Here is a 12919-nt window from a genome sequence, read left to right as displayed (position 1 = left end):
TGCAGGCTTGTGCCCTGCTTGGTTTTTAACTAGCCACATGCTGCACGCAATGTCTTAAATATAAACACAGCAGCTGCTGACCCTAGGAGAAAATACAGAAATCATCCATCAATATCTTAAATCGTTTCGATGCAGAATCTGGAAAGACCATTGAGCCCATTTGAAACCATCCAAGCCATCAATCTACAGGATATAGGAAGATACGAGCATATGAATTAGGAGCAGGAGTAAACCACTTGGCTTCTCACAGACTGTTTTGGGCTCTTAAACAATTTAACCTACCCTCCCGCTTTGTGACTTACTTCTGTATGTGTGGGAACTCTTGAATGCATGTGTGAGTGAGAGTTGGAGTGTTTTTAATATTTTTATTTAGGTCAGGTGTTAATTACAATAAATGCAGTTTTTTTTTTAAAAAAAAACCTTAGAAGAAAACCTGTGTGTCTTTTCCACTCACAGACCTCAAACAGTTAAACACGTACTGAATTGGCAAGCAAATACTTAAAAAAAAACATTTGTTGTAGTCAGCTGAAGGGTGGAAAGAGAGGGGAGGTATTCCACCACGCCTTACCTGACCTTAACATCAACAGCATTATCCTCATCAATTCTCCCTGTTACCTCATCAAAAAATTCAAGCAAGTTAGCTAAACACAAATTGCCCTTTAACAAATCTGCACTGTTTCCTTAATTAACCCGCATTCGCCCAAGTCACCACTAATTTTGTCTCGCAGCTTTCCTACGACTGAGGTTAAACTGACTGGCCTGTAGTTGCTAGGCCTATTGTTACACCCCTTGTTGAACAAGTGTGTAAACATTTTCAATTTGACAGTCCTCTTGACCAGTAGGTGCAATTGTTTATGAATAAACACCCTTATAGACATAAATATAACATCCACAATAAAAAAAAAGTATTTAAAATCATTGCTGAGTTGATGAAAGAACACAAACCTGTGACTTCTCCGTTCAGGTTGATTTTCAATGGTCATAAAATTATTCATTGAACTGAATTGATAGGAAACCACTTTGCAGCAATGGCTTCATGTTCAAGTTGAATGGAAATAGAAATGCAAGTCTTTTTTTAAATGTGTGAATACATAGCAATTTGCACCTCACTTCAAAATCAATGGAGTAACAAATTACAGTTAATTGATTAGTTAATATAAGGTCATAGAATTGCAATTCGAACAAGGGGGTGAATTTCAATTGAAAATAGCTACCCATCAGATTAGACCAAATTATATATTTTTTAAATTGCAGGCAATCATGTTGAAAATGGTTGAATAGGACTTTGTTGATGAGAGGAAGATAATATTCAACGTTTCCATCTGGGTGCTAACCTGATGGAATAGATTGTCAGGCGCAATCCAATTTTTAGGCTGGGATTCCAAAGATTGTCATCTGCAAGAATAAGCTCTGGCAATGACACACCTACAAAAATGATCCTTTAACGCTCATCAACCAGATAATAATCCACCTAACAGCAATAACTTGCATTTATATAGCACTGTTAAAATAGAAATATGCCTGAAGATGCATTACAGAGGTACAATATCAAACTAAAATATTAATCTATTTTCCGTAATGAAAATACATTTGCATTTGTGCCTAGGACAATTATTTGCGTGTATAAGCAGAGTATAAAAATTAAGCCGATGCTTGAAATCAAATTTAAGATTTCAAACTATAAATTGAATAAGCAAACTTTGCTTGAAGCCTTTAGCTGGAATTTGAAACCCGGCTATTGCAATCACTAGAGGGAAGAATATGGAAGAATGGCTAACTCCAGGAGATAGTATTCAAAAGCGCAATACACAAGACCAGTGAGTGTTCAGGAAAGATAAAGTGCCTGGGAAAGAAACTGATGCAGCCCCAGAGGTCAGGGGCATCTTGAAGGTCACAGAAGTAGATCCACATGATGTGAAAAGCTGCAAAATGAACTACCCTGCCGGTATATTTTTATTGTGAAAAGGTCAAACTAACACCAGGGCTATGCCACATACTGCCAGGGCCAGAATAAGAAAGAATAGACTCTCCTCTGTGAATAGATAAGAAGGGGATGTGGAAAAAAGAAAGGTTATATTAATAGGGGAATTAAATCAGCAGAATATGAATCGGGAATGCCCAAGAGGTTTAAAGTTTGACTTCGTAAATGTAATGTTCAATAGCTTTTGAACTCAGTGGATCAGCAAATCCATGCATGACAGTGCAGATGGAGGTAATGGTAAATGACTCAGACAATGCATAGGCAATGAAAGTCATGGCAACCTTGGAAACTGTGACTGCAAAATGTGAAAATAACTTGGGATTCAGCTAGCAGTTGGTTAAACAATTTAAAGATAACTCACTTTGTATCATATATTTTAGGGAAAAGAATGTAGAATGAAACGGTAAGAACACTAACTTTGTTTTCGTGCAGTAACAGCAAGCCAGCTGCTTGTTGGATGTTGTGTTCACTTGCAGTACCCTGAACTGACCTCACACTATAATGCAAGGTCACATCATTTAAGTAATATTGCAACATTTCCAGTGTGCAGTGCACAATGTGTGGGATCTGGCTCAGGGGGCTTTTATTAAAAAACTTCCCTGATTGATTAAGGTTCCCGGTTAACATCTCAATTGCCAATTCCATTAACCATGTGGTTGCCGCATTGCTGAATTGCATTGGTCTTTGTCCATCGATATTCAAAGAGGTCACGAATAGACTTGGTCTCTTATTAGTAACCATCTAGCTGACTTTCTGGTTGTTATGACACCTCAGATGGTAAATGTTGAGCTGCTTAAATCCCAGCGGGAAACTTGAAACAACTGTCACAAATAATTTTCAATTTGTATAAATTTCGAGATGCGTGCCTTGAATTCAGTAGTAATAAGACCACCAAGCCTAATGGGTTTTTACAAAACTAGATTAAACATTTATTAATAAGAGAAATGATTTTTAATACATACATAGATCTACAAATTACTACTATGATAACTTCTAAATCCCCTAATCAATCTAACTCACTGTTACACTTTCAGTTACAGTTAAGGCAACAGCAGGATGCATAGATTTTAAAAGACCCAGGCAAAGAAACATGATACCCTGAACAAGTCGAATTCAAAGTGAGTTCTCCTAACTTCAGTCCTTTGAAAACAGCAGCTTGAGGCATAGATACTTAAGGCTTTTTCACACTTGTAAGATCTTAAAATGCCTATCATTACACACAGCCTTTGCTCCTTTATACAAATTTTCCCCTTTGAATGCAAATACCTATTGTTTCACTGTGTATTTGGAGTTTATCTTCCTGATAATAAAACCCTCTCATAGCACTAAATTACCAGTAAGCTTTGGGAAAATAAACACAATCTTTCTAAACTTCACCTGGCTAGGTGACACATCTCACCCCTTTTGAAAACAATCTAGTCTGGTTTATTTCAAAATGCAAATGTTCCCTTGACACCTATATTTCTAAACTTCCCCATGTTTATCTAATTAACATTTCAAACCTAACATCTCCTCTTACATCAAAGCATCCAGACTAATTCAATTAAGACTCACACACACACACACACACACATATTCATAGAGACATCCCACTATTACTCTGTTTTACAATAAATTCCAATAATATTATGAGAATTATTATATCTCCCTGACCCTGGTCCTTAAGTAATGGTAGAAACTCAAGTTGGAATGGCGGGGGAGAGAGAGAGAGAGAGAGATGAAGGTCCACACAAGAGTCTTGCCACTTTGGTATATTTTCTGCTTCTGCCTGTGGTCTGGAGAAAACAGTTTCTTAAAACACAGAAGAGGTTAGCTGGCTTGTCACATGACCTTCTCTTTCCAACTGACCCAAATATGGTTATGGCTAGTGGATTCAGGGTGTAACTCTATTAGATTATGGCTGGGTGAATTCCTATCTAAGCCAGAGTCCTTTGCCTGAAGTGATTATGTCTAATGCTTGTTTCCTCGCCTGTTGAGTCTGGATGTCCCTGTGAATGGCTCAGGAAATGTGATTTCATTATTCTCAGGTGATTATCTTTGATGGGTTCCTGTAGACAGGTTGGTTCCACTTAATGGGTTTGGAATTTGTCATGTACATGCGATGCAAATGTTCAGCCATCTTAGAAGCTGCAGCTTCAATTCACTGGAATGTTGTCTCAGTATTTCTAGAATTCAATTGGTCATTTTCAGCCAGCAATTTTTTTTTCTATATTCATTCATGGGATGTGGGTGTCGCTGGCTAGGCCAGCATTTATTGCCCAGCCATAATTGCCCTTGAGAAGGTGGTGGTGAACTGCCTCTTGAACTGCTGAAGTCCATGTGGTATTGGCACACCCACAGTGCTGTTAGGGAGGGAGTTCCAGGATCTTGACCTAGTGAAAGTGAAGGAATGGGGATATATTTTCAAGTCAGGATGGTGAGTGGCTTGGAGTGGAACTTCCAGGTGGTGGCGTTCTCATGTATCTGCTGCCTTTGTCCTTCTAGATGGTAGTGGTCGTGGGTTTGGAAGGCGCTGTCTAAGGAGCCTTGGTGAGTTTCTGCAGTGCATCTTGTAGACGGTACAGACTTCCGCCACTGTGCGTCGGTGGTGGAGGGAGTGAATGTTTATGGATGGGGTGCCAATTACATGGGCTGCTTTGTCCTGGACAGTGTCGAGCTTCTTGAGTGTTGTGGGAGCTGCACTCATCCAGGAAAGTGGAGAGTATTCCATCACACTCCTGACTTGTGCCTTGTAGATGGTGGACAGGCTCTGGAGAGTCAGGAGGTGAGTTACTCACTGCACGGTTCCCAGCCTCTTACTTGCTTTTGTAGGTCAAATGCATAAAATCATTTTTGATATAAAGTATAGCTTCACAACAGTATTTAATGCTAATTTGATGCCAGTGTTGTCATTTTGGTGATTCACACACTCCAGCCTTCACCCTCCCTTAACCTCATACAGCTGATCACAACATTAAACGCCAGGAAGAATTCCCCCACCAGCAGTATTTAAAGGGATCATGAATACTTACAGGATTGTTTTTTCTGGCTGTTGCTGTAATTCTATGTGTTTTGGGCACTTTTTCATACTTAATTAAAGTTTCAATGGTCTACAGTGAGTGTCCTGGCTGGTGCTGAAGAACTTTTTTGGCGACTTAAAGAACACTGTTCAATCATCAGAAAATAGCCTCTCTTCTGACCTTGTGTTGGAGTGAAGGTCATTGATGAAGCAGTTGAAGATGGTTGGGCCTAGGATATTACCCTGAGGAACACCTACAGCAATTTCCTGAGTCTGAGATGATTGACCTCAACAGTTCCAGGATTTTGACCCAGTGACAGGAGGTAAGCATGTACGAAGGATTTTATTGCTGCACTGGAGACCCAGGTAAAAGAGATGGAAAGAAGGAGCAATGCATAATATCCATAGTAGGAAAAAGAAGCACTCCAGATACATGCTCAGAAGGCTATGGGAGAGATTGTGGCAGAGGTCAGTGCCACAGGTGTGTATCCAAGGACTTCGGTGTAGTGCAGGAAGTAGATTAATGATCTCCTACAAGTGGCCAAGGTCAGTGAATGCATCTTCAGATGTTAAATACCACCAACTACATCACTAACCGCATAATGCTCAAATCACCACATCCACATCATTCACCTACCAACAATCTCTATCAATGAGGACTCAGACCTCATATTGATAGATTCAGCTCATCCTCATACAGTTAGCAGGCCTCACACGCACATCTCACAACTGCCAGTTAGTCAACCATGACTGCCCCATCAGCCAAACAGATTGTATCACACTCACTGACACACTTTTCCCTCTAATGCAGAAGATGGCGCATAACAGGAGGCAGCAAAGATTAATTGAAGAAGGGGAGATGCGCCTGCATATTTTAACACCCATGGAGGAGACATATGGCCGTCATAGAATGGGCTATTGCTGAGGCAGTGGCCATCAGTGGGGCTGAAGCAAATGAATATGAGTGTATATGCAAACCTAATTTAGAGGATAAGCTAGAGACAGGATTGGCACTTGGTAAAACACTGGGCACCAGCCCACTGGTGTAGGAGTAGGGGTGAAAGGATAGCTCAGGTGTCAGCACACCAGAGAGAGAGGTCACACAATAACTTCTCTGCTGAGGACTCAGCTGAGGACATTAGGCCAGGGTACATAGCAGGCTGATAGGTGTGCACACTCAAATGCTTGGTACTATAAGAACCAGCCAGAAATTCTGCTTTCGACGCCAAGAAGCTTGGAGGATCCTTGGCACAGGAATCTGTTCCCAAACACATTACTAGGATTATTGAGGCACTAGCCTGGGAGACTGGGAGTGGTTCCATGGAGAAGGAAGACCACCTTTGTCATCTTCCCTTTCCTGCCGTTCCATCAGTACCCTTGCTGTTGCCTGTCAGCCAGCCAATCCAGAATGCTGCAACCTATGCTGAGATGGCGCACTCTATCACCAGTTCTTGGCCTAGAAGTGACAAGTAATATCCATGTCACACAAGTGTCAGGCAATGACAATTTCCAATGAGAGAGAGTATAACTATCTCCTCCTGACATTCAATGATATTACCATCAATGAATCCCCCAACATCAACCTTCTGTGGAAGCCATTGATAAGAAATATAACTGGACCAGTTATGAAAATAACATTGATACCAAAGCAGGCCAGAGGCTGGGAATATTGAAGCAAGTAGCTCACTCAAAGTCTGGATGAGTGCAGCTCCAACACTCGAAAAGCTCAACACCCGAAAAGCTCAACACCATCCAAGACAAAGCAGCCCACTTGATTGACAGCCCATCCATCACCTTAAATGTTCACCCCCTCCACAAACTGTACACAGTGGCAGCAGTGTGTACCATACACAAGATGCACAGTATGCAACTCGTCAAATCTTTTTTGACAGAACCTTCCGCACCCATTACCTCTACCATCAAGAAGAACAAGGGTTGACAAATGGGAACACCACAACCCACAAATTTCCCTTCAAGTCACCAACTGTCCTCACTTGGAAGTATATTTCCATTCCTTCATTGTTGCTGGTTCAAAATCCTGGAACTCCATTCCGAACAGCACTGTGGGTGTATTTACAACATATGGACAGCAACGGTTCAAGAAGGCAGCTCACCAGCTCATTTTCAAGGACAATTAGGATTGGGCAATAAATGCTGGCTTTGCTGGTGATGTTCAGATTTCCCAAGAACGAAAAAGAACCCTGATGTTTTTATAAAGATCAACTCCATCTACCTGCTTTCTCATCATATCCCTCAATCTATCCCTTCCCTCTACTTTTCTAAATTACTGTGCTACTTTATATGACTGTGAATAACTTGAAATTCTCTGAAGAAATAGAAATTCCATGGTTCAGAATGCAATAAAATAGAAACTGCACAAGGTAAAACTAATCTACCGAAACAATACTCAGTGAGAGTGGTCAATCTATGGAGTAAAGCATCCGAGGGGAGAGAGTGAAGAGTTTGGCACTGATTAATTCAAGTTAGATAGATTTATTTCAGAAAACAATAGTTTAGGATACTGTGTACGAGTCACTTGAGATGACATGTGGTATGTGTAGCATGCTTTGGAGGAACAGATGAATTTGGGCTAATGGCTCCCAAAGTACTCCACCACTGAGATTTTCCTTGCACCATGTCTGGGTCTGTTGTAGACTAATGGCAGAGATTGATTGCAATAGTTAGTTGACAACCTCTTTAACACTGTATCACGCATCAATCAAGATGACAAATTAAATGGAATTTGGTATTTTTCATCTAATAATTCCTATGTTCTGAATGTTACTGTGTCAAAATCAATTTTAATTGTGCCTTACAGAGGCCAGATACCACAAATTATTTAAGTTGAAAATATTCTCAGGTTGATTTTCTCTGTCTTCAGCTATGAATCTATTTCCCTCATTTCTTTAGTAAAAAGCCTTCCATCAGGCTGTATTTTTTCTACTTAGTCTCATATGACAGTCCCAACAGTGCCTGACAGACTCAGAGTTTAGATAAATACATTTGAGACAATTTTGTTTCATTACCTAGGCATTTTCAATCTTGAGTGCTGAAAAAGCATACCCATTCTAACTCATTACAAATCATCAGGGAACAGTGCTGAAAAAAGGAAAGAATATTTTAACATTGCAAAGAATTTCACAGAACAGCACTTTAATTCTACCAGAGTCTGCATTCATTAAATCATACTGGAACTTCAAGATTCCTAGTGTGCAACCGAACTGACCTCCAGCTGGTTTTATGCATTGTTCAGTAAAATGAGTGTTCCTTTTTTATATATTAGAAATATCCAGCACCAGTCTGAGTTTTGAAAAATCTATCATCCATTTTAGGTTTCTATGAACATTATTACTGTCAAATAACTTGACTCTGAAAGCACAGTCCACTGGCTTCACTTCAGTCAAAGCAATGGCTTTACATCTTTACCTTGAAACATAAGTCTGTCCCAATTTCTTTAGCCGCTAATATTTGAAATAGGTAGCTACTGCCTTAACCATTAGCCTGTATGTTAATGCAATTTAAGTGAAGCATTTTGGGACGTCCTGAGGTCATGGAAGGCACTATATGAATATAAGGCACGGAATCGTCCCAGATTTGCACTGAGTGCAGCAGCGGGTGGGTAAAGCGATGTGGCCAAGATGGGGTTCTAAGTTGCAACATCAGTTTAATCTGTATTTAGCACATGATGCCATCTTGGTAAATGTGTTGAAGCTTCTGCTAGGACTGTTGTAATATGCGTTTAAGGGATTGCAGCATGACATCATTAGAAGGGAAGTGTCATGTGATCCAGTCTTAATTTCACTTTTTCTTTTGAACACATACAGCTCTATTGCTGATGTCTTCAAGCTTTCTACCTTATAACAAATGTCCTCATGTGCCAAGTCTCAATAAATGAACCCACAATATGCTTACACAATCCCTTATGAGTGATTGGTGCTTATATCGTTATAACAACACGACATGGTGCTCAGCAGTGGTCAAACAGCGTGGCAGTAAGACTAAGTACAGGTATAACATGGTGAGCAGCCTTAGATCATGGTACATGGTATGAGACGACCCTTGCCATTTTGGTCAGGCCACAATGAATCACAGCGTAGAAGGGTGTTGAGAAAGCAGTGTGCTGACTGCATAGAAAAGTTTTGAATACACAATGCCGGGATAGTGCTCAAGTAAAGAGCTAGTAAACGACCGGATCCCACGTGGTGAGATTGCAGTGCAGTGCCTGTCAGTTCAGTGAGTGTGACAGCATGTCAAGAGGACCAGTAGCAGATTAGCTCAGTCGGAATGGGCAAGTGACCTGAGTATGGGTCAGATTAATAGCGAATGGAGGAGAGTCAAACAGAAAAAAACCAACAAAACCGTCATAAAAATCCAGCCAGAGAAGGTTGTGATTATAACAGGTGGAATTTAGAAATGTGCATGAAAGCAGCTACAGCGACACTCACCCCAGGTACTACAGGAGAGGGAAAATCAAAAGAATATTGTCAAAATGTCCGTAAATTCTCCCAGTTTGAACTGAGATGCAGCTGATCTTCTATCCAAATTCAAAATATTTAAACAGCGTACAGAGCTATGGTTTCTTGATTCGGGTGTGTCTGACACAGACAGACGGGCCATAAAAATTCACCTAGCAACTGGGAATGAAGGTCTACATGGGTTGAACACATCAGGATTAACAGCAGAATTGCAAAAGGATCCCCAAAAGATATGGACTACATTGGAAGACAGGCTGAGTATCGGGTTAAACTTTCATATTCATCAATTAGAGTTCATGTCGTTGAACAACAGCCTACTGAATCCATAGATCGCTTTGTCAGTAGATGCAGAGAAAAGGATACATACTGTGATTTTTCAAATGCAGAGCTAGTTGACAGAATTTTTGAGTCGGTGATCACACCAACTCCCATGGAAGCATTCCAGAAAGATCTGGTAGACAAGTCCAAAACGTATAGCATCGAAGAACTATTCAAGGATGGACATAAGTACGAAGTGATCCTCACAGGTCCTATGTACCCCCCCAATTGTTGACACACTCATTAGAATACCCAAGCCAAGCAAGACATATGAAATGCATGGCCATCTGTATATACCAAGGAAATGCCCAGCTTTCCATTAATTGTGTAAAGGCATATGGCAGAAAGGGCCAATGGCTGTGGCAGTGCACTAGAGCAAAGTCGATGCAGCTATGAAGAGCTGTGCATTGATTCAAACAGAACATACACAATGGGTACCTTCAAGGAATGAGAACGACCATCCGGTATCCCATCAGAAACATATATATGAGGTGTTTGACAAACCAGAAAATGAGGATGATTTGCACGACGAGCTGAAGAGTGGTGAACACAGGTTTTGCACTGTCAATCTCATGGAAAACTTAGATGCTGTCACACCATCCAAAGTGTTTGCCAAAATTCAAATTATTTGTCTTAAGAGTGTTGGTAACTGTTCATTATTGACCAAGATTGACACAGGGACAAGTGCCAACATATTACTTCTGCGAATTTCAGAAGACATGTATCCACTGAGATGGAAAGTCATGGCAAAACATAATACCGTGAAACTTCCAGCTTACGACAGTTCACTTATTCCATGTGCAGGATCCATAGTACCGGAGTGCAAGCACAATCAATCCTCCTGGATGCCGCAGATGTTCTACATCGTGGAGACAAAAGGCCCAGCAAATGTAGATCTACCGGCATGCTGTAACATCGCTCTAGTGACAATCCATGGAATCAGTCAGATCTTACATGGCAGGTCAACCTCAGAAACTATTCCTGTCACCTCAATTCATGACCTAACATCGAAATATCCAGAATGTTTTGACAGAATTGGCAGTTTCAAGGGAGCTGCAACATTACGTTTGCAGGAGCATGCAAGTCCATCAATTGATCTGGTACATTTTGCTCAACACAAATGCCAGCAGCTACAATAAGAAAGATGACACCAAATGTGTAAGCATCGTAACATGTGTCCTCAATAAAAGTTAGGTTCATCGGCACAAAACCCACTCCTCCTTCAAGTTCTTACATGTTCACTTCCTGCTGGAGGTTTGAAGAGGACTTTTGAAATACATCAGGAGACTTTCTAGGGCACTTTATTACTTTCACTAACAATATCAATATTTATGCTGGAAATTCTTTGAGGAGTTCACCTAAAAAGAGTAAGTACTGTGCTATTCCACCTTACACCTTATAGGAGTCACCAGGAGAAAGGAAGTACTTGGACATCTTGTGAGGGGTCTCTTTTGGTCCACTGGAGGAATAGGAGGAGGGCGTCAGACAGAACAGAACAGCCTCAGCATCTGCTGAAGGGATGGACAGGCGGGCAAGGTAAAATCCCTTCCCCATGCAGGCACAGGATATCTATCCTCTGGATCTCCTCCACCAGCAGCTTCCCTGAACCATACTGAATCTGCACTCTGTATCAGCCAGAGCATTCCACACCTTCAGTAGAAGTGGGTCTGGGGAGTCAACATAAACTCTCTCATGAAAATTGCATCTAATTAGTGCTTGAGTGCTCAGTCTGCAGGTTTCTGTTTGAGCATCTTTGGCAAATTGTAATTATGATAATCAGCGATTAGGACCAAAATTGCATTCTAAATTCAGACTCTCCAACAGTATTAGTATATAAAGCACCCATTTAGCATCTGTTTTCACCAAAATAATCCACAAAGCGTTAAATATTGCAGCTGCAGGCTGAACAATAGCAGACAACTAAGAAACTGTTTAGCATGATGAGCTGAATATCAGGTTGTGATTTTGTGCAATATATAAAGTATATTTTCAAATGTTCTGGTGATTCCAGATGTTTTCAGGTTGTTGGAAGCATACCAAGCCCAGATCATGTTCAATATAAGAAAAAATCTGCTTTAAAACACTTTGACATACATGCCATCACTAAGACCACCAACACCCACCTCTGTAATATCACCCAACTCTCCCCCCGCCTCAGTTTGCCTGCTGCTGATACCTTCATCCATATTTTTGTTACCTCTAGACCTAAGCATTCCAATGTGCTTGTGGCCGGGTTCCCATGTTCTATCCTCAGTAAACTTGAAGTCAGCCAAAACTCTGTTGCCTGTGCCCTGACTTGTACCATGTCCAAGTTACCCATTACCCTCGTGATCGGTAACCATATTGCCTCCTGGGTTAAGCAACTACTTTGTTTTAAAATTCTCACCTTTGTTTTCAAATCCCCCTATGACCTCACCCTTTCCTATCTCTGTAGTCTCCTCCAACCCCATGACTCTTTGAAATAACTGCACTTATTTAATTCTGGCCTGTTGAGCACCCTGATTTTATTTGCTCCACAATTGGTTGATGTGCCTGCAGCAGTCTAGGCCCCAAGCTGTGGAATTCCCTTCTTAAACCCCTCTGCCTTTAATTCTCCTTTAAGATGCTCTCTAAAACCTATCTCCTTGATCAAGGTTTTGGCTATCTTCCCTAATATCATCATGCGGCTTTATGTGAAATATTGCTTTATATTGCTCCTGTGAGGTGACCCTGGGATATTTTATCCATTAAAGGCACTATATAAATATCAGCTGTTGTTTTCTGTAACCCTAGCAACCTCCCTTGAAATCTCTTCAGGTTGCAGGCTCCAAAGTAAAATACTTCTGCCAGTATCAGCTGATATGGGCACCAGGTATGTCTCTCTTATTTCATTCTCTTAGCATAAAGGCACTGCAAGTCCCATGATTTGGGGTCCTCAAATCCCATTGGTGCTGCTGTTAATATTTGATATTAAAATCCCAGCACTCTTAGCAAATGCACACATGGAAGGCCTAAAATCAGTTTGGAAATGCAGCAATGTTATTGTAGAGATGTAAGTTGGCAGTAGGTTTCCCGCACTAGAGCCCACCATAGAATTGCTTGTACTTCAATTTTACAGGAGAAGCTCACCCGAGATGTATTTCATGTATTTCCATTATGACACTCTTG

This window comes from Cetorhinus maximus, chromosome 5 (assembly GCF_964194155.1).
Source record: "Cetorhinus maximus chromosome 5, sCetMax3.hap1.1, whole genome shotgun sequence".
In the NCBI taxonomy this organism is placed as follows: domain Eukaryota; kingdom Metazoa; phylum Chordata; class Chondrichthyes; order Lamniformes; family Cetorhinidae; genus Cetorhinus; species Cetorhinus maximus.
Note: the sequence above shows the minus strand (reverse complement) of the source record.